This window comes from Pseudorasbora parva, chromosome 5, assembly GCF_024679245.1.
Source record: "Pseudorasbora parva isolate DD20220531a chromosome 5, ASM2467924v1, whole genome shotgun sequence".
In the NCBI taxonomy this organism is placed as follows: Eukaryota; Metazoa; Chordata; class Actinopteri; order Cypriniformes; family Gobionidae; genus Pseudorasbora; species Pseudorasbora parva.
The window spans coordinates 33,076,035-33,096,883 of NC_090176.1; the positions used below are offsets into that span (position 1 = coordinate 33,076,035).

Genomic DNA, 20,849 nt, shown 5'->3' on the forward strand with positions numbered 1-20,849 from the left:
ATATTATGTGGGTGTAGGTATGTGTGTGTGTGGTAATTAACTACGAAACAATCTCTGGTGCTTAGCGTTTCCAACTCTCTCTTGTGTAGAGGCTGCTAATTAAAAAATAATTAAGAGGTGAAAAAAAAATAAAAAATCAAACATTGTTTGCGATCAAGCACCGCATGCCGGGGGTGGGCATAATTATGGTATGCCGTCAAGAGGGTCATGTCATCACCACGGCTACCTCTCAACATCGATTAAACACATGCCTTATCAGTGACACAACCCGAGCAATCCACTTCACAATCAAAGAAAGACAAGGGACGACACAGTGGAAGGGCCTTCTCAGTGGACCGCCAATTACGTGCAATTACTCTGAGAGAGCGTCAAAGAGAGTGTGGAGCACAGGAGGGGTGGTTACATTAACTCCTGTACGCTTGCTCCAACGTACAGTCGCCGTAGTTACCGGTCTATTCTGGGATGTGAGCCCAGCTGACTGCACATTTATCTCTACTCTCATCTGTGAGCCATACAGGCTTGTGTAGGTGGGCACAGAGAAGTTCTCAAGCTTGGACGAGAAACAGAACTGACAAAAAGTTTGCACAGGAGCTTAACAGGAAGTGGTAATGTTACATGCACTGCGTTTCAGCAGAGATCCCTGGTGGTCAGAAAGGCATCGTAAACACATCATGTATTGTGCAATATTCTTTTATCCCTCCAAATTACATCAGGCTAGCTCCAGAAGACTCAAAGTGTGAGTGAAAAAGAAAAAAAAACGGCGTAAGAGTGAGGGAGGACACCAAGATTAATGACACGCATCTGCATTTAAATTATGTCTGATTCCTCATTAACTCTCCAAGTTCACGTCGCCTCCCTCCACCCCCTCAAACGTACCCTTTGGAGGAGTGGTGTGGTTTTACAGAGAATACATCAGCCCCAATGATAACATGACCTCCTGATATGGGCACAGAGCAAATGACAGCTAATTAGGAGGAAGTTCACCCTTAACACACACACACACACACACACACTCAGATAGCAGGTGTCTGACTGCTAGAAGCCATCTGATGGGAGTCTCGTTAGGATGTAGAAGCGATGTGAGCCTAGAGAACAGGACATTTGTCCCACAGTATATCACAGTAAATTATATAACGCTTGGTATGAGAACGTTAGCACATATGTAGTGTAAATTAGGGCCAGTAATTATATTTGTTTTAAAAAGAATCTGAAAACGAGAAAAAAATTCTGTAGTATTTATACCAAATTTGGTATAAATACTACAGAATTTTTTTCTCGTTTTCAGATTCTTTTTAAAACGTATGTATGTATGTATGGGTATATATATATATACGTATATATATATATATATATATATATATATATACACATATATATATATATATATATATATATATATATATATATATATATATATATATATATATATATATATATATATATATATATATATATATATATATATATATATATTAGGGCCGGGACTCGATTAAAAAAATTAATCTAATTAATTAGAGGCTTTGTAATTAATTAATCGCATTTTAATCGCATATAAATATTTGACCTGAGAACAATGAGAAGTAATTTTTCACATGTATTTTTAGTACACCATTGAATAATGACTGAATACATAAGCTTAATCAACAAAATATTGTTTATTTATTTCAGTCCAGCAGACCAGCGGAATGTTTGCCATTAAGTGTAGCAAAAGCATATTTGTGATATTTGAGGCTTGATGTACTGCGGTGATACGCAAATTCCTTGTTGTATAGCTTGCACACAACCCTGCTCTTGACGACGCTTCCATTCTTTCGTTTTTTAAAACAAAATTTCCCATCCACGGGGCCAAGCAAAGCAGTCTCATCAGCTTCTCCGCTCATGTTCACTCATGCCCTGCGTCTCAATCAGCTCCCTAGTTCCCTAGTCAGGGCACTGATCAAGACATAAGTCAATGAGCTGACTCCCTGATCAGTGCCCTGACTACTGAACTAGGGAGCTGATTGAGACGCACCCAAGGAATGTTGTTGTCTTGACTCCGGAGCGCTAGTTGGTGTTCCAGTATAATCGGTCCGTCGAAACTGATTCATTGAAAAAAGTTCCGCGGTGCAAAAATAAATGCGGTTAATTTTTTTTATTTTTTTGCGTAATTAATAAACGTGTTAAAGTCACGTAATTAATTAATCTTAATTAACGCGTTAAAGTCCCGGCCCTAATATATATATAAATCACTTATTCACTTAGACACGTTATATGTATTTTCCTTCATAAATGATCTTGGATAGGGCTAATACAAAAAATAAATAAAAAACATACATTCCGCGGTTTGAAAATCATCAGCTTGTGAGACTTAGTGAAGCTCTTTCTGCGTTATGTTTGAATCACTTAAAGTGCCCCTATTATGGTTTTTCATACATTCTCTTTCATGCAGTATGTAATATAGGTGTTTGTGAACGTAAAGGTTCTGCAAAGTTGTAAAGTTGAAAGTGCACAATAAATATTTATTGTCTCCAAAAAGAAAGAATCACCTCTGAAACATCTCAACTAGTCATTTGTAATTCGAATTCCACTGCGTGACGCTTCTATGTCACAAGAAAGGACTATTACATTATGCTCACCTATGTTGTATGTTGTCCGCCGGCAAACAAACGCATAATTTCACTGACAACTGCTTTTCAAATCTCAGGGGCGTCGGCATTAACGCTTGATGGAGGGCGTGGCTGAAGCTGATCAAGCCTGCATCATCCCTCTCAGAAACTGAAGCTTTCGCGCCTCGATTGCCCCCCGGTAAACGGTTCCAGTATAGCCGCCCCTCTGTTTTCTCTAATGGGCGTGAGGCAAACTAAACATTAAAATTATCATGATTCGTCAATCGTCATGATTGACAGCTGAGATCGACGTCTTCTCTGAGGGAAGTTGTCACTGAGGCACTAACAGACTTTTTTCGGGATTTTTGGGAGTAGATTAGCGCTTTAGCTTTAATTCCTACATTTCCATAACTGTTTATTTCACACCAACATAATTAATTGTTCTGCATCTGTGAGATTGTGGGCGGGCTTTTGATATCGCAGCTGTACTTCCTGCTCTGCGCAAATCCGGTCCCAAAATCTCTACTGCGCAGACTCGGTCCCAAGATGTCAGCGCCGTGCAGGCCGCCTAAAAGCTTTAAACTGCCAAGCGGAAACGGATGATGTCGCGTCATCCATATTTTTTTATGGTCTATGGTGCTGATGCGACTGTCATAGTGACAACAGCCAATCACACGTCTGCTTTAGCGTTGCATGAACACAATTGGCTAGTGTCTGCTCTAGGGTATTTGCATAGGGCGATCTGATTGGATGATGCCCTCGTTAGTGCTTAAAAAGTTGAGAAATCTTCAACTTTAGCCACTTGCTTCACGACGAAACCCATTCAAAGTTAATGAGAAGCATTAACGCCGACACCCTGTGTGAATGCAGCGTAATGTTACATCAGTCATTGACATTAGTGTTCGGCTAATGTATGCGCTGTTATCGATACAGTTCCCTCATGTGCACTGCAATAAATTAGAAATATACACATCTGTTTGTTGAAAGACATACACTTGTTAATGCTGATGGTGAGGAAATACAGTTGCAATATCTCAAATCAATGTACCTCAAAATGAGCATATCACTAAGAAATGTGCTCAAGTTGTCTTTGCAATGCAGGTTTGATTTGAATAACTAGTTCTTTCTATGTTTCATCATCAGACTCGCGTCCAAAATTATATGGTAAAATCGTAGGCATTGTTACTGTCTTTACAGCGTGTACAATCGTTTAGGACTAAGGAAGCCTCCTGAGCTGAAATGCAGTTATGGTAATTGTCATTTAGCTTCTGACAAGCAGCAGAACTATCGTAACAGACTGGGTCCTGTAGCCAGTCAGAGTGGAGTAGTATCATGGAAAAGAGGGATTTAGAGAGACTGATTCATCCAACGAGTCATTTAAGAATCATTGAAAAATGTGATGTGCAATGTATAATTATGAGAAAATGAAACATGTAAACCTGCAGTTGGAGACCTCCAAAACAAAATTTGTATACTTTAAAATAGCATAATTGGGGCACTTTAAAGTCAGCATTAAAACTGTATTTTCTAAATGCATGATGTTGACCTCATCTGTGCATGCATATCACTTTTTGTATAACGTCATTTTTAAATCAAAACCTTTTGATGAAATTTTAGATTCCTCTTATATAATTTAATCAGATTAAACTCCGCCCCTGTCTTACAATTGTCTGCAAGCTCACATTCAGACCTGAATTCTGACCTCCATCTAATCGACAACCGGTGCAAGCCAGTCCTCAAAATACATTTTTACATTCTTTTGCATTCTTTTTGGATATTCCATTTCACAACAGGGAAGAAAAGATCTGGTACTTTAACAATCAACTTAGTCTTACATGTCTTTTCGGGTCCTTTGTGGAAATTAAATAAAGACAAAATGAAACTACTGTAAAAATTTTAGGATTGCACAATTACAAATAAAAAAAGAATCAATAAGCTCCTACAAACACTATAAACCTAAATACTGCAAACAGCACAACCCCATCATAACGGATATGCTTTAAGGCAATATACTGAATTTTTTTTAATACACTATAGAAAATTTGAGGCACCTTCAGATGAGATGCATCTGTTCAGTGAGCACTTGACTAAAATCTTGTTAATGCACTTTAATTCTAAAAAAAAATCTCTTAAACTTATACTTTTCTCACTGTCATCTCTGTTCTACTTCTCTGAACAGTTATGAAATATCGCAGCACTTCTTATGTCACTACCTCGCATATGTCGTATTCCTCATATGCCATTCGCTTTGGATAAAAGCCTCTGCTAAACACTGTGAATATGAGAGTGTGATCTGAGGAACCCCAAATGGTGCCTCAAGTATATTTTCATTTTTACAGCATAGCCCAGATACTTGGTCTTGGAAGAATTTAATGAGAAATATTTGCGCTCATATGGAACTGACGAACTCTGAATTTAGATTGCAGATTTTGATGTCTTGGCAAAACGGAGTAGAAATGGAGGCAATTTGACCTCATATGAGGTTTTTTTTTTCAGGATAAAAATCTGAATAATCCATTTCATTTAATCTTATTGTCGTACAGGAAAAAACAAAAATAATAAAAAAATTAATAAATTAAAGAATTTTCTTTTTCCTATGAACCTATGTCCACCATGTCCTATGTCCGCCATTGTGTCCTTATTAAAGATGCTTAACCCTCAGGTTACTCCAGAGGGATTGTCTCTGTAATAGTGTCCTGTAAAAAAAAATCACCTGTGTGGCAGTGCTCTATAAGTCATTAACAAGTTTCACACATCGTGGTCACATGGCATTTATAGACTTTTTCTATCCATAATACACTAACATAGATCTGAAAATGAGAGCATGATAATAAAATGGAAAACCGTAGCACCTGTCCTTCATTTACATAAACCTTTTGCGCTGGACTGGCATAAGGCATGTACTCGTTCTAAACCTCACAATTAATCACCCTCCATTAATTATGAAATAAATAATTAGTCTCCAAAGTAGACTCGGAATGATGTGATTAAACCAGACTAATTAATGTATTAATTGATTTTATGTTAATTTAATTTTCTGCTAGAATGGTCGAATCTGTAGAGAATCAAACATACAGTTTAATACAGAACCTGATGACAAAGGTCAGCTTAATGAGAGGCATGCTGTTATATGACTAGCCAAGTTTACTTTAATGTGACATTTACATTCATGATGGGAAATAGATTTTTAAATAAATAAATAAAACTGGTTAGTTGGAACATTCTGTCAGAGTGCCATTTAAAAATAAATAAATAAAATAAAATAAAAGTACTGAGGGGAAAAAAAAGTCCTCATTGTAAGCACACGAAACAGTGAGGCCTACAAAGGAACTTCCTGCATTTTGAATATTTGGTAAATTTTTAAACATAGCTTGTACTTCTACAAAGTGCCGAACAGTTAATCTTTCCATTGCATGAATATTAACAATACAACATCTGTTTAGCTAGAGGAGCTACTTCTCCCTTTGGATTCTACAGAGTTTAAAAAGTTACAGGCCTATATGCAAAATATTTTTTTATCATAACTTTAATTAACTTGCTCAGAAAATCAAATTTTCTACATTTTTTTTCTTCCTTCAGACCACATGTAGTACGAAGCCTCTCACTGACTGATAGACCAGCTTACTTTAGACATTTGAAAACATTCAAACAGATCATTTTTTTGTCAAATTGCAATGAGATCATTATGGATCGAAAGAGAATATTCAGATTTAAAAACACACATTGACAATGTATTGTATTAGGGAGACCCTGTTGATTTTTGTTTTTTGTTACTCTGCCAATGAGGTATCAGCTGAGGCTCCTTCCACACAAATATACCCATAATTCATCAGTAACCGACTCCAGCTAAACACAATAATTGACACATGAGGGTTTAATTGGCGTGATTTACTGAGGAGGGACATGGGAAGAGGCGTGACAAATCAGCTGTTGCTCTCAAATTCATTTCCACAGATTGTTCCAGAAGCTTTGATAGCTCCAATCAGAGAGTGCGCTAGTGCCCATTTAACATTCAAATAATGCTAATGTTACAGCACACTAAATAATAGATCAAAATGCATTTATCACATCTGTGAAGTCCAGTGAATAACCCAGTTACAAGTGCGGTCTGTCAGCTCAATAACAGCTGTCAGATTCACAGTGATGGAATGGGTCCAATATCTGTTTCACAGTGCGAGTACTAGATTATTATACTAAGTGATTTTGTGAGGAGTTAAAATGACATATTCTTTACTGCAGTATGCAGTTCATAAACAAGCTATCTTAAATAAGGAAGAAATATTAGAAAGAAGGCGCATAAATCAGGCGTAGCTCATATATACACTTTATGCATAAAAATCTACACCATACTGCAGCATCCAAGATGAGAGGTGATGTTCTTCACTGATGCAAGTTCACGATAGCATATTCCATTTGAAATGCACAACCCTTCATGCGTTTGAAGTCACTTGCTTATTTAAGGGATAAAAAAAACGACACCCTGTCATCCTGTCCGATGGGTGATGATATTATGATGGTGTTTTGGTTATCCAACCATCAAAAGATGCTGATTTTGTGCCTGTTCAGCTATACTGAGGTCATAAGAGAGGGTTGTTACTGTTGTTGTGAAAGTGGGCAGTTAATGATGTGGCTGTGACAGCGTAACCATGGGAACCGTAAGATGTCACAGCATCTGAGAGACTTCATTTTATCAATGGAAACCATTGTTGGAATGCAATACTTTAAAAGGCAATGGATTGCATTATTTTGTAACTATTTATTTTTTAAAAAAGTTATTTTTTTAACACTAAAAGGCCATTTAAGTCTTGGTAAGTCAATAAAATTTGCTCAGTGTCCTCATGTTATTATTAGCATGTACACCATGTGGAAACATGCATTGTGTTTGCTAATTATTTCAGTCCTGTTGCTCTTATAAAAGGAACATAACAATAATAATAACAGGAGTGAGTAGCATCCTCTGTTGTATTTATTTAATAGTGTGAATTAGCGCTGTCGATTTAACGTAGGGCTGGGTGATTAATAAAAATAAAAAAAGTAATCGAAAAACTAAATTCAGAACCTCTAACCGACGTAATTTTCTCATGCGATTTTGGATTCAGCCAATGACTTACTCATTTAGACATTTATCGCCACCTACTGAAAGTTTTAATTTCTTATTTAGAGTATAATTGCATTAAAGTACAGTCCATTAGCTGTTTACGGACAGACTCTGTGACTGTGACTTGGAATCTCATATGGTCCGTTGTTTCCAGAAGAATATGGAGGACCATAATAATAATAATAGGACCATAATAAATAAATAAATAAATAAATAAATAAATAAATAAATAAATAAATAAATAAATAAATAAATATACACATATGTAAATTAATAAACAGATAAATAAATGTGATATTAGAAAATAAATAACAGAACAAACGACTTGATAAAATATATATGATTTTATCATATATCAGAATCTATTTTAGAGCATCTATTTTAATCAAATTAAATTTTGTATTATTTTTCCCTTAATTTATTATTTTCTGCTTTTATAATATATATATATATATATATATATATATATATATATATATATATATATATATATATATATATATATATATATATATATATATATATATATATATACATACATTTTTATTTATTTGTCAATTCATTTTAACATTTATTTTTATTATATTTACTTTTTTTAAATGTATTTATGCATTCATTTATTTTTTACCACGTCTTTATTTTTACATGTATTGATCAATTGATTCATTTATTTTATATTCATATAAATTGATTCATTTTTCCGTGTGCAACATGTAAATGAGGAGGGTGGTCTTTGTGCTCATGCACAGTATAGTCAGAGGTCAGACCAGCTTAGGAGATCAGTAAATGACGGCCAGATAGTTCTTTCACAGACACCAAACAACTTATCAATGTTTCCAGCAGTTTGACCCACTAAGAGATAAGTTTCAATGGTACTTATCGGAAGAAAGTACGATGGTTGTCCTCTTCCCACCTACCATCTGACTCACACAGATTTTGCGTGATATTTTACAGAGTGTCTATCAACTATTGCGGTAACATTTCAGTCTGTACTTCCACGTTCATATCGAAATATAACCCACAACATCGATAAGCACATCTAATTTTAACAAAAGTAATTTGATGTGTTGTTTTCGAATTCATTCACTAAGCAGTGCAACTCTCTAACGTTAGCTGTTTGTGAAAGGTCCGCCATAGTATACACATGCAAGAGCTGAACTTACAACCTGTCGAGTTCAAAATCTGTGCGAGTCAGATGGCACTACTATAAGTACCACTGAAACTTACTTTAATTTAATTTAAATTAGCGATTTAATAAACTAAACTGTTTTCAGAGAGAAAACTCTTTACAGTAGATTTTCATTCAAACGCATCCCAGAGAACGATCTACTCGGTAACCATGTGTTAATTACGGAGTTGTCCTTTAAAAATAATTTCATATTTCCACATCAATAAAAACAAACAGGTATAGTTCACTAAAACTATTTATTTCTGAAGCTACTTTTTTGTAATTTCTAGTTGATATTTTTTTACACAACAATGACTTTAAATTATCTTTTGTGAGTAATTTCTCAGCCAAATTTGATGGGCCAAAATTTCTCAGCCAAATTCTGATAATTTAATTAATTAACAATATTTATATTAATTAATCGCCACATCGTATAATTTATTTGATTAAAAATGTAAAATCACTTGACAGTTCTAAATTGAATATCAGTTTATTTCAACTTTTATTTTTATTTAACAGTTTATTTTCAATTTTTGTGTTTTACATTTGAAATTACTGAAGTTTGAAATTTACAATCAGTTTTACAATGTGAATTCCAAACTTACAAGCAGCCAATCCACCACTAAGTGGCTTAAACTTTTTGTCTTTCTTACCTTTCGTAGAAGATGGAGAGAACTCATACTATATGCAGGAGCCAGATACACTCACCCATGGCTTGCTGCAGGGGAAGGAACAAGACAAACTTTATTAAAAAGTTAAAACCTTTTTCTGGCAATTTTGATTCCATCATTTATCCAATAGTTTTAATGGATATTATTATATATATATATATATATTTGATCAAAAATAAAGAAAAAAAATTGTTGGTTCTGCTGCCTAATATATTTGATGAATAAAAAGTTCAAAAGAACTGCATTTACTCAAACTAAAAACATATTTTCAAATAATATAAATCTTCTTTACAATCAATTTTTCATCAATTTAACACATCCTTGCTGAATAAAATTATTGATTTTAAAAAAAGAAGAAAAAAAAGGGACTGACCTCAAATTACTGACCAATAGTGTATATTGCTGTTACAAAAGGTTTCTATTTTTTAAAACATTTGATTTTTTTTTTTTTATTATTATTTTTACTTTTTAATTCATCAAATAATTATAAAAAGTATCACAGGTTATGAACAAATATTAAGCACCAGAACTGTTTCCAACTTTGAAAATGAAATCATCATAGTAGAATGATTTTTAAAGGATCATGTGAGACTGAAGACTGGAGGAATGATACTGAAAATTCAGCATCACAGAAATAAATTATCATATAAAGTATAATAAATTGAAAAGCAATTATTTTAAATTTATCAAATACTTAAATCACTGACAACAGTAATCCGGCCAGGATATTGTCATTTAAAAGTTGTTGTTGCAGCCCTCAACTGATGTTGATGTTGACATGTGTTTTGGCCTGAAGCTCCGCCCTCCACCTATCTACCAATCACAAAGTCAGTAGTGTTTCAGTATCCGGGTTGCTAGATCTGCTCTAGTTACCACAGCTGCAGCTACAAACGTTCCTGCAGCCTATCTGGCAACCTCGAGTCAGGGGAGAGGGGGAGAGGGGATAGTGATTGCTTTACCAGTTTTGGCCACAATCTTACACTTCCTTTAAATAAAGTTATTCTATTTTCATGACCATTAATGTGCCACTCAAATTTTGCTAGAAAACAAACAAATAATATTAAATAACGAATAATAATAATACATACATTAAAATAGACAATTAACTTAAAACTATTGATTACAAAACAATTAGGCCTACGACTGCATGTCAGTAAATAAAAAGCTGGGCACTCTTTAAGCTGTGACTGAAAATGTTACTGTGCTAAAATATCATTATAAAGTTTTTCCAGTTGTAGCGACTCAGGCGAATCAAACACACAATCGCCAGTTACACAGTTTACATAGTTTAACAAATATGTTTTGAATGCTTTGTGCTTAGTAACAGACCTTCCCCCAACACAACAGAGAAAGATTCTCCGTTACCCTGGAAACCATCTGATAAGAAGTTTTACGAAGTTTTAACACACGCTTTTACCTCAAATTATAGACAAACCATCTATAAATGAACATGCACCCCAGGACATTATATGTAAACACATAACTGTCTTGTAAAATGTTTCTTCTGAATGGTATTTTGCATCTTTTTGTCTTTGTCTTAACAATTTACTAGTTCAGGTAACCTCATATATGCATGCTCCTTGACTCATGCCTACTCAATCATGGGGTAGAAACAATGCAAGTTTATTTTAAATGCTTGTATTTCTGTGTAAGAATGTATCTCTGCTTTAATATCTCCCAGCCATAAGGTGTTTGATATCTAAATATTCCTATTTCTTTGACTTACTTAACGATGCACAAAATGGGATTATGAAATGTATCATTAATATGTTTAGCAAACTTGGGAGTAAAACCATACAAAATCAACACCCCTTTACGACACCTCAGAAACATGCAAAGCAGGTCGTAAACCAAGACAAAGAGAACTTTTCCCGCTCAGAATTCACCCTCTGGATTGGGTAAACTCCCCCAGAAGGGGGCGTGGATTAATTCTCTTAAAAGACCAGTGGAGACAACTCTCCTTGCTCTTCCTCTTCTCTCCCTGGCTGAACCAACACGCCACCGTGGCTGGCCATTGAGCCAGGCCACCAATGCAGGCCCTCCAAGCAGGCCCCAACTCTTCCCCTCTTCCTCCTTTTCCCTCCTCGCTTCGCTTTTGCATCGCATCAAATTACTAGCCTCAAGGGCATTCTTCAGAAGGAGAACACGGAGCATCGCTAGAGCAACCAGCCGCCCCTCCCTCTCGACCTCGGAAAGAACCGCCGGACACGCAGGACATTTGAACTCGGAACACACGCACACACACGAGAAGCCAAAACGAAACCAAAACGAAAGCAAGTATTCTTATTTTCCAAATTCAAACTGCTGTTAAGAGGGTGTGTTATTTTCCCGTTGGGACAAGTTAACTCCGTGAAGGTTGTATTTGATGAACTGAAGGAAAGCTGCTTCTTATCCCTAATTCTTTGTCCCATCTCTCTCTCTCTTTTATCTCTCTCTAATTTCAGTCTATCCATTATTCTCTTTTATGTATTCTTTCGTTAATATCTATATTTTTACTCTCTTGATGCATATTTAGTGTGTACTTTCTGTGTGAATCGTAGTGTTATTTTTAGTCTGTGTTTATTAAACCTCCAAAAGACATTTAATGAGTTGAGTCTGTTGTTCTCCCACATACACAAAGTCAATGAAACTTACGATCTAACGTTACCTAACTGCTTATGCTACTATGTTAGTAAAGTAAACTGTATGACCATTTGAAATATTGAACTTGTCCTGATCAGTAAAGTTAATGTTTCATATGCGCTCGTAAAGCAGTAATCCCTTATTGAGAATTAATTTGAAAAGTCTATAACTAATTTGCAGGACAAACTTAGTAGGATAATTTCAAGCAATTCCGTAAAGGGGTTACTTGTATTTAATTAAACAATTTTCCCTATCGGAAAATTTTAATACGTAATGAACGACTAGCAAATTATATTCATAAATTCATGAATATTGAATATTAAATCCCTTTTGAGTTAATTATTCCCCGAGACATTAAACTCATAAGTCATTGTTGTTACACAGTTTTTGATTTCTGATTGGTCGAAATCTTACTAAAACATGTTACTTTGTTCTCATTGATATTGTTAATTGAAGCAATGTTTTATTGTGTGAGCAAGAGAGGGAGAGAGCGAGAGAAAAATCGAATGACCGTGTGTTTTGCCTACATTCAGATTTAGCAAATTTCTTTAGATGCGTGGTTCAGCTCTAATGTCACCGAATCAACTGTTAAAAAACAAACCATCCACCCACCCCCGATCGTCACAACTTTAAATCCTCAGTGTTAAGCACGATATTATCGTCACATATTAACTACACTAAAGTAGTTTGCTTTAAAAATTGTGTCCCGACAATACATTTCTTAACCTAAAACAGTGTCCGACAACCCATACATTACATGGGAGGAGTAGGCTAACCGCTGGAGCATGAGCAAACACGAGAGATGTGTTTGTATTTAATTCAGATAAAGTACATCACCCATAGGCTACAAATCTACATTTTGAGCTAATCATTCATCATTGTAACACAGCTGGTTTTATTAAAGGAACACTCCACTTTTTTTGAAAATAGCAGTGTTTCCCACACAGACTAATTTGTGTCGGACCGCCACAGAATCATCACCGGCCGCCACATATTGCTTCGTCATCCATTCATTTTTACGCTATTTAACCCTTGTGTGGTGTTCATATTTTTTTTTACTCAGCCAGTGTTCGTGGGTCTGGTGGACCAGCTGCAATTTTGGGTTTTTAATTCAGCTCAATCAAAATTGTTATGTTAATACTAAACAGATGTTTACTTCATCCCAATTACAAGCAATTTAAACAGCATATTTGGTTAATATTTTCTCTTTACCTTTGTTAGATCACATTTAAGAATTGCAACCTCATGTGGAAACGGCAGGGGTAGAAACAAAACTCACTCTTGTAGCTACTCTCTCACACTTACACACAATCTCTCTCTTACACGCACGCACGCACACACGCACACGCACACACACACACACACACACAAACACAAACACACACCCATAACACACGCGCACCCCATGAAAAGGCGCACACATGTGTTCATCTGCATTTCCTTAGCTCTCCCTCCGCCTCTTGCGCATCTCTCACTCACTCACTCACTCACTCACTCACTGTGTGTTGCATTCGACCGTAATTCTTAAACAAGTTTTCTTGCATTTTGGCGTATTAAAACCAGAGCAGTTGAATAACAAATTTGCGACGCCTTCATCACGCATGGTCACGGCGCTCTCAATAGTTGTAAACAAACCAAAGCAGTGTCAATCAATTCATTTTGAATAGACCAGCGTTTCCCAACCGGGATGCAGTGAGCAGGGGTGGCGTACTTAGGTGCCGGGACACACTTGCACTGCGGTTCATCTCACATCTGATGACACATCTTTAATATGGGTTGTTTCTGTCGATGGATACACGTGCTGGCTCCTCAGTTATACACTAAAACAACAGCGATAATAAAAGAAAAACGTGGGCAAAACTCTTTGTAAACTTTGTTCAATGCATGCGAGTGCTGCCGTATGACTGAATATGACCAGTCATTTGCACCGCCATCACCCACGTGCAGCCAGAAGACGCGAATGAGAAGATCTGTCTCTTCAACGTCTCACAGCGTTGTGCTTGAATGGACAAACTCATACAAAAAGTAGGTCAAAATGTCCATCTTGATGAGTATCCAAGCAGACATAGACTGAATATGCCTTAAGTAAACTTTATACAGTCGAGAAAGATGACACATATAACTGCATTAGGTCTTAAAGGGGCAGTAGCCTTTACTGCTGTCTGTTTAATGTCAAACAAAAGATAAGGACATCCCTCACTGCTCTTGATTGAATAGCTGTTGTAAGTTTGATAAGGATACATTTTTAATTTAAACAGTTAAATATGCAGTTATTTTCATTTGATTACTTTATTCCATTTCTCTACCTAAAAACTAATGTTACATCTACCTGAAAAACCGGAAAAGCATTTTTTTCAATTATGCTCAATAGTATTTATTTGGGCTGCTGCTTGTATTTAAGGTATTTGTTCTTATTTTCCCTTTTTCCCCTGAACATACCAAATACCGAACTGTACTGAAACTGTGAACCTAAAAGCGAACCGTGAGCAATCTGTACCATTACACCCCTAGCGTAGCGTATGTGAGGGGGTGCCACAAAATTTTGAAAATTTTTAAAAGGTGCCATGACTGAAACATTTTTGGGAAACACTGGAATAGACAACAGCTTCACTATACAGGTATTTGCAGCCATTTTTGGTAAACAGTACATCATAGTGTGCATTGATTATTACATCAACCGCATTTAAAATGTCATTTTAAAATGGAGAGTGATGGAGATGCAACATTGTAATGTTATGCTCTTGTATTTAGCCCTGAGATATTCCTTACTATCATAGTCAAATGTGATCGTACACCATTTTTCAATTAAATAAATGTTATTAAATAAACTGTATTTTAGTTTAGTAATATTTATTGAATATTTTGAGGAGATATTTTGCTACTAAATACTATTTGTACAATAATTATGGTCCATTAATGACCACTTAAAAAATGTCTTCTAATATATTACAATTAGAGTAGTAATTAAGTTTAAAATAGTCATTTTATGGCCGGAAAAATGTTAAAGTGCCTATATGGCGCTTTAATATATATATATAATAGTCAAGTTGCTTAAAGTATTGCAGATCATAACTGCTTACTTATTTGTAGTTTTTACATTTGAATACATGTTAGACATGTTAGAAATTTGTCTGTTAAACCCACATTTGAACCTGACTGTGTTAAATACATCGCATACTCATGTTTCATGCATACTGAGCTTTTTACACTGTTAAAGACTTGGATTCCCATTCTAAACATAGACAAAGTTTCAAAAACTAAGTTGGACGTTTGATGGAGTATTTCTGTGTCAAAAATACTCCTTCCGGTTTCTCACAAGTTTCGGAGAGTTTTTTTCGAGTATGGGTCCGCTTGACGTTGACAGAGTGGAAGGTCCTTGTATGGGCCGTACGGGTTCTTCTCCCGGAAGGGTGCGCGCGCGCGTGCGTGCGACTAGAGCAAGAGACCAAATGCACGCCCATAAACACTGCCCTCAAGTGCAGATACACTCATCCGTGCAACACTTCTGTCGCACCCTATGGTCGCGCCATGCTCCACTTTATTCCTATGGGTGACATCAAACGACTTCAACACTTCAGCACAGCATTCCGGGAAGGCAGCGTTGCATTTGAACCGATCTGAACGCAGAAATGACGGGAAGCTTCACAACATCACACTTCAGTCGTGTCGCAAAAGTGGATCTCCACGGTCACTGCTTTCAGGACTTTACGAAATCAACAGTTACCAAAGAAGTGTGTTTTTGACGGAGCAGTCCCAAAGATAAAGGTTCACGGTCATGCTTTGGAAACAGGTGGTGAGTAAAACTGCTTCAAATGTCTATCGTTGCGTATGTAAACAACACAATCGTGTATAACGTTAGTTAATTTATCAATGGAGCATCTATGGTGTGTGTTTAAATACATTTGTTTAGCTGACCAATATAGGTGTCAGTTTGTTTATTGTAAAACCACCCAAACATAAACCTAGGGGAGGTTCTCACAAAGCATGCTTCGTCATTCAAATGTGAAACGGTTAAAATGTCAAAAACTCCATTGTTGTTCTATGTCTAACGTTACACTAGTCTCACGTGCAAAACCGTTTTGCTTGCTACTGCTAAGGTTTAGTCGCATACAATAGTCCATAAACCAAATCATGTCCTCATAAACTGTGGGCAAACACACAAATGCTGACAGGCCACCAAATACAGTACATCACAGGTTGGCACATTCACAGAGACGGATGTCCTGCTGTTGTTGCTTCTCCTGTTCAATTTATTTCAGCCTCCGGATCTGATTCGGATCGTATATGTTTTAGTTGAATCTGATTGATAGCCATGGTTTATTTAGGGTAGCGTTTTCTTCTCCACGCTTGAGGACGTCACCGCTTTGTGCATGTTCGCCATTCTTTAGCTCCGCCTACGATAGATCCCTCAAAATTCTAGTACTGTAACGTTACTCAAGTAAATGTACTCCGTTACTGTCCGGCTCTGGCATTGATACATAGGCTATATTTTGGCTTAAATATTTGTATTGTGTTATAACCCTTTTATAAAAGCAATAAGCCCAGTAAAGCCGTGATTTTCAGTGAATGTGTAACAGCTAAAAATCCACCACTAAACTTATTTTAAGGTTCTTTTTCGCCCCTAGCTGTTATAATTTCACTGTAAACCACGCCACGGCTTATAGCTTTATTTTATTTTTGGCTTCTCACAAATGAATAGGCTTTTCCCATGAAACATGACCAGACAAACATATAGCAGCACAAGTTAAAGAAGGTGGCAAAGTTATTAAGCACAGATGCCACTCAGAAAGACTCACCCATTGTTTATCTTCTTTGAGGGGTGCGGCGGCCGTGAATCTGCAGCCGATGAGTGTGTGTAAGTATGTGTGCGATCGAGGACGTCTATTGAGAACTTCAGCGCTGCTTAATAAATTCATATTTCAAAATATTATTTAAATAACTTACTGATGTATTATTCATTTCATTTACCCATGTGCCTCTAAAACGCTCGGTTGCTAGCTACAGTCCACTCCTTGCAGGAACAGCAGCGACACATTTGGCGGGCGGTATGACGGTGGGACAGGGAATGCAATGCATCAATCAACCGTTAAAGATTTGAAATTATTTGGCAGCACACGTCACGAACCCAAAATATAAACACAACGCGCAAAGTTTCACGTTAAACATTTAATATAGAAAACTAAATCTTTGAACCATTATGAAAGAAACCGTTTTGTTATCAAGAAACTCATGAAAAAGGTGTTGGTCTTTTCGGATGTTTTTAGTCTTGGTGTTCTACTTCGTCTGCCTGACAGGTAACGTTAAGCTACAAAATATTTTCCTTTAAAATATGATACTTAATCCTGAAATAACGTAAAATGTACAAATGACATTCAGGTTGCGACTAGCTAAATTTTAATCCGCACATCTTGCGTCACATGACATAAAACTACTAAAAAATAGCCGTGTATGACGTCAAAGTACCATGAGCGATTCAAAAGCATACATGCTGACTTTCCAGCAAAAATGGCCATGATATAAAATGAGTCGTAGGCTACTCCAATATTTTGATCTTACCAACCATGTGGTGTAACTGTGTCAGTGGAGGGCGGGATGACATCATGGCTAGGAGGCTTTTATGATGTCATAAATAATGCCTGCATGTCATTGTGTCTGTAGAATTCTGATAGTGTCACAGCGTCCTTAAAAAGTCAGTGGCGACTGTGCTATTGCTGCACTGTGCAGGATTACAGTGGGTGGCATGTTGAAAAGGGCATCTAACTTCATCTCAGTAATCTCTGTCCTTTCAAAAACCACACTCGCAAATCCCCTCCAAAAGATTCAGCCCCATGAGACATCACAGTTGACTGCTCTTCCATCATACTGCTTTTCCTTTACCTCTACCTTCATTTTTCCATCATGCATGTCATTCTTTTTTCCGTCATCTGTGGTCAGGGGAACTGTCCCAGAAACAGTGCTGAGAGGCCTGATCCCTCTCTCATCTGTCCTCTCCTGTTCCTCAAAGAAAGTCCAGGTGGACGACTCTAAAATAACTCAGCTGAAGGGCATGCTCTTCCTTTTTCTTGTAGAAATGAGTGGGTGTCCTCCTGGACCCCTTGCCTTTGAACATCTTCATACAGGTGATATGAGAGCAGGTGACTTTCTTTCAGTGAGATTAATATAGAAATTAAATTAACTCTGGCTTTCATATAATGCACCAAAGCCCCGGTGAGTCTGAACACATCCCTGCTACATCCCAGAATATGTGCCTGTCCTCTCTCTTCATCACTGCAGGACTGGGACAATGCTGCTCACTATACATTAGCTCCAGAAACTGCCATATCATTTAAATCCCTGAGAACATCCTATATAAGCCTATACTAAAATTAATATCGACATGTTGAAATTCATAGGCTGTGATCATAAAAAAGGGGGGGGGGGGCGGAGACCTCATTAAAGCAACGCTTTCTGGGATACTCTTCATGAATGTAGTTCCCTCTCTTTGCCAAGCATTTGAAACCCAAAACTGTGATCCAGCAGACATTAGTTGCATGACTACAGCTCTCTTAAGCTCAAAGAGGATTAAAATGTCAGCCACAAGAACAGAGCAGATCTCAAGAACTCATAGCATGTGTTAAGCAAATGATCAGATGGTTATTTGCTGCTTTTTTATTTACTCACGAGTCAATTATTTTTATTACTATAATTGTTTTCATTCACTCTCTGTTTACACAATAAGAATTAGCTCTGTTCACTTTTAAGCAGTGTTAATTAAAATCCTAAATCTCCTACCAGATGCTCCAACCAACTAATCAAATGTTATATGATGATGATGATTATCATTTTGATTATAAAACTTAAATAGAAAACATATATGAAACGAATGCATTGCATTGATGTGTAGAAAAGCAGACAACTCAAGAGGGCGTTTTGCTGAAAGGTTAATTCAAGAAGCCTTGATAGGCAGTTGAAAAGTCCAAGCTTCTTGACAAAAGCTTTTTTTAAAGCCTAACCTTAACTCCATGCTATTTGTTGTTATACATGCTTGGTGCAAACAGTATCAATCACTGCACTCCTAATTTTTACATTTGTGACATGTAAATGCATTTAAAAATTAAATTATTCTCTCTTTATGTTTATTGGGTAAAAAACAATAACTTTTCAATAACAATAACTTTTCAGGTCCACTGAAGCACCTTGATTGAATTGCCACTAAAACACAAAGGTGGGACATATTGAGCAGCGCCTCCCCCTTTTTAAAAATAGACAATAGTGTTTTGCTTATATCACAGAGCCTTTGAGCTTGGCAAAGCCGCATTTGACAGCTTATGACAGCCATAGTCGAATATTACCTATTAGAATCGATATGAAACTTTTACTAAAGCAAAACAGGGATCATAATCATGCTGAGGATGTGTAGTTTGAAAAGTGTAGTTTGTGTAGATGTCATAGTGAAATTTATGTTGGTGCATAAATGGCATCTCTTCCACTCGTCTATGTGATTTTTAATGTTGTTTCTCATCCTAATCTCCTCCATATCACTTTAAAATAAAGCATTCTGTGTAAAATTCAGACTTTGCGTATGATCCGCTACGTGCTATTGTGTCTTCTCTCAAATAATGCTACATATCAGATTGTGCTACCAGTACTTTATTTGCATTGTTTTAAGGATAGATTTAGGGTAGGGCAATGTATGTTATGTTTAGTAATGTAATATGTTAATAAAGCCTCAATACACATGAATATGATGCTGGCACTGTAGAATTTTTCTCTATTGCATTGTGCTACCTACTGTTTTATTGGGAAGTAAGATCTGCACAAATTGTCACCGGAGCATACTGTGTGCCAAATCAGGCTTCATTCACTCCAATGGAAAGCACATTTACACTGTATGAATAGTTCCATGTCCCTTATAGTGCACTATGCGCCTTTAGAAAATAATGATAGTGTGAATAAATTACTAACTTCAGTCGCAGCTTCAGCCTCTATATATGCTTCCAATTCTAGAGAGCATTTGATTGGACAGAAAATCTGAAGTGCATCATGATGTCATCAAAATCAAGTGACAGACTGTAAGATTTGAACACTTATATCTTTTAAATGCAAATTTTGTCAGTTTTGGAGCACATTAGCTTATAGATAATTTAAAGGCCTGTTCACAATAAAGATAACAATAAAGATATAGTTCCTAGCACATTCTCAATATTATTGAATAGCAGAGTTCACACCACAGCTATAACTATGGCAACACGGAGAAACAATATCATTGGAATCACTTTCAGAACAATTTTTTCCAGGTGATGAATGATAAAAAGCCAATCAGAATCCATTCTGCTGTAACGAGCTCTGTCATTTAAAGTGACACTGTCTGCTGGTGTAAACCAATAGTTATCTTTATAGTTACCGTTCTTGGTGTGAACGGGTCTTTAGGCTAACATATTCATATTGAAAGCCAAAAAAAAATCAATTTTGATTTCAGGGGGACTTTAACCTAATTTAATATGGTTTCAAGGAAAGTGGTAGACACACTGACCTACGATAAAACAAATAATTCTAGACTTGGCTGAACTAGGATCATTTAGACATAATTATTGCAATGTTTGCTTTAAGATTAGCCATGATTCTGAAAACGGCCTCCTTGGAGACTACAGTCCCATTTATCAGAGCTGTCTCTGAAGTGTCAGCCAGTGTAGAGTTCAGGATGATGCTGGAGTGTGACAGATTGC

At 36.4% G+C, this 20,849-nt stretch overlaps 1 protein-coding gene across 1 annotated transcript in view; it reads right to left on the reverse strand.

The window, feature by feature from the left end:
* The window catches only part of il1rapl1a (interleukin 1 receptor accessory protein-like 1a), a 153,722-nt gene extending 136,635 nt beyond the window's left edge, over positions 1 to 17,087 (reverse strand). The window contains exons 1-2 of the mRNA XM_067443930.1: positions 16,941 to 17,087; positions 9,505 to 9,569 (exon numbers count right to left, since the gene is read on the reverse strand). The gene's annotated coding sequence lies outside the window, so the exon portion shown is untranslated. The remainder of the gene's footprint in view (positions 1 to 9,504; positions 9,570 to 16,940) is intronic.
* Between the last annotated feature and the right edge of the window lie 3,762 nt (positions 17,088 to 20,849).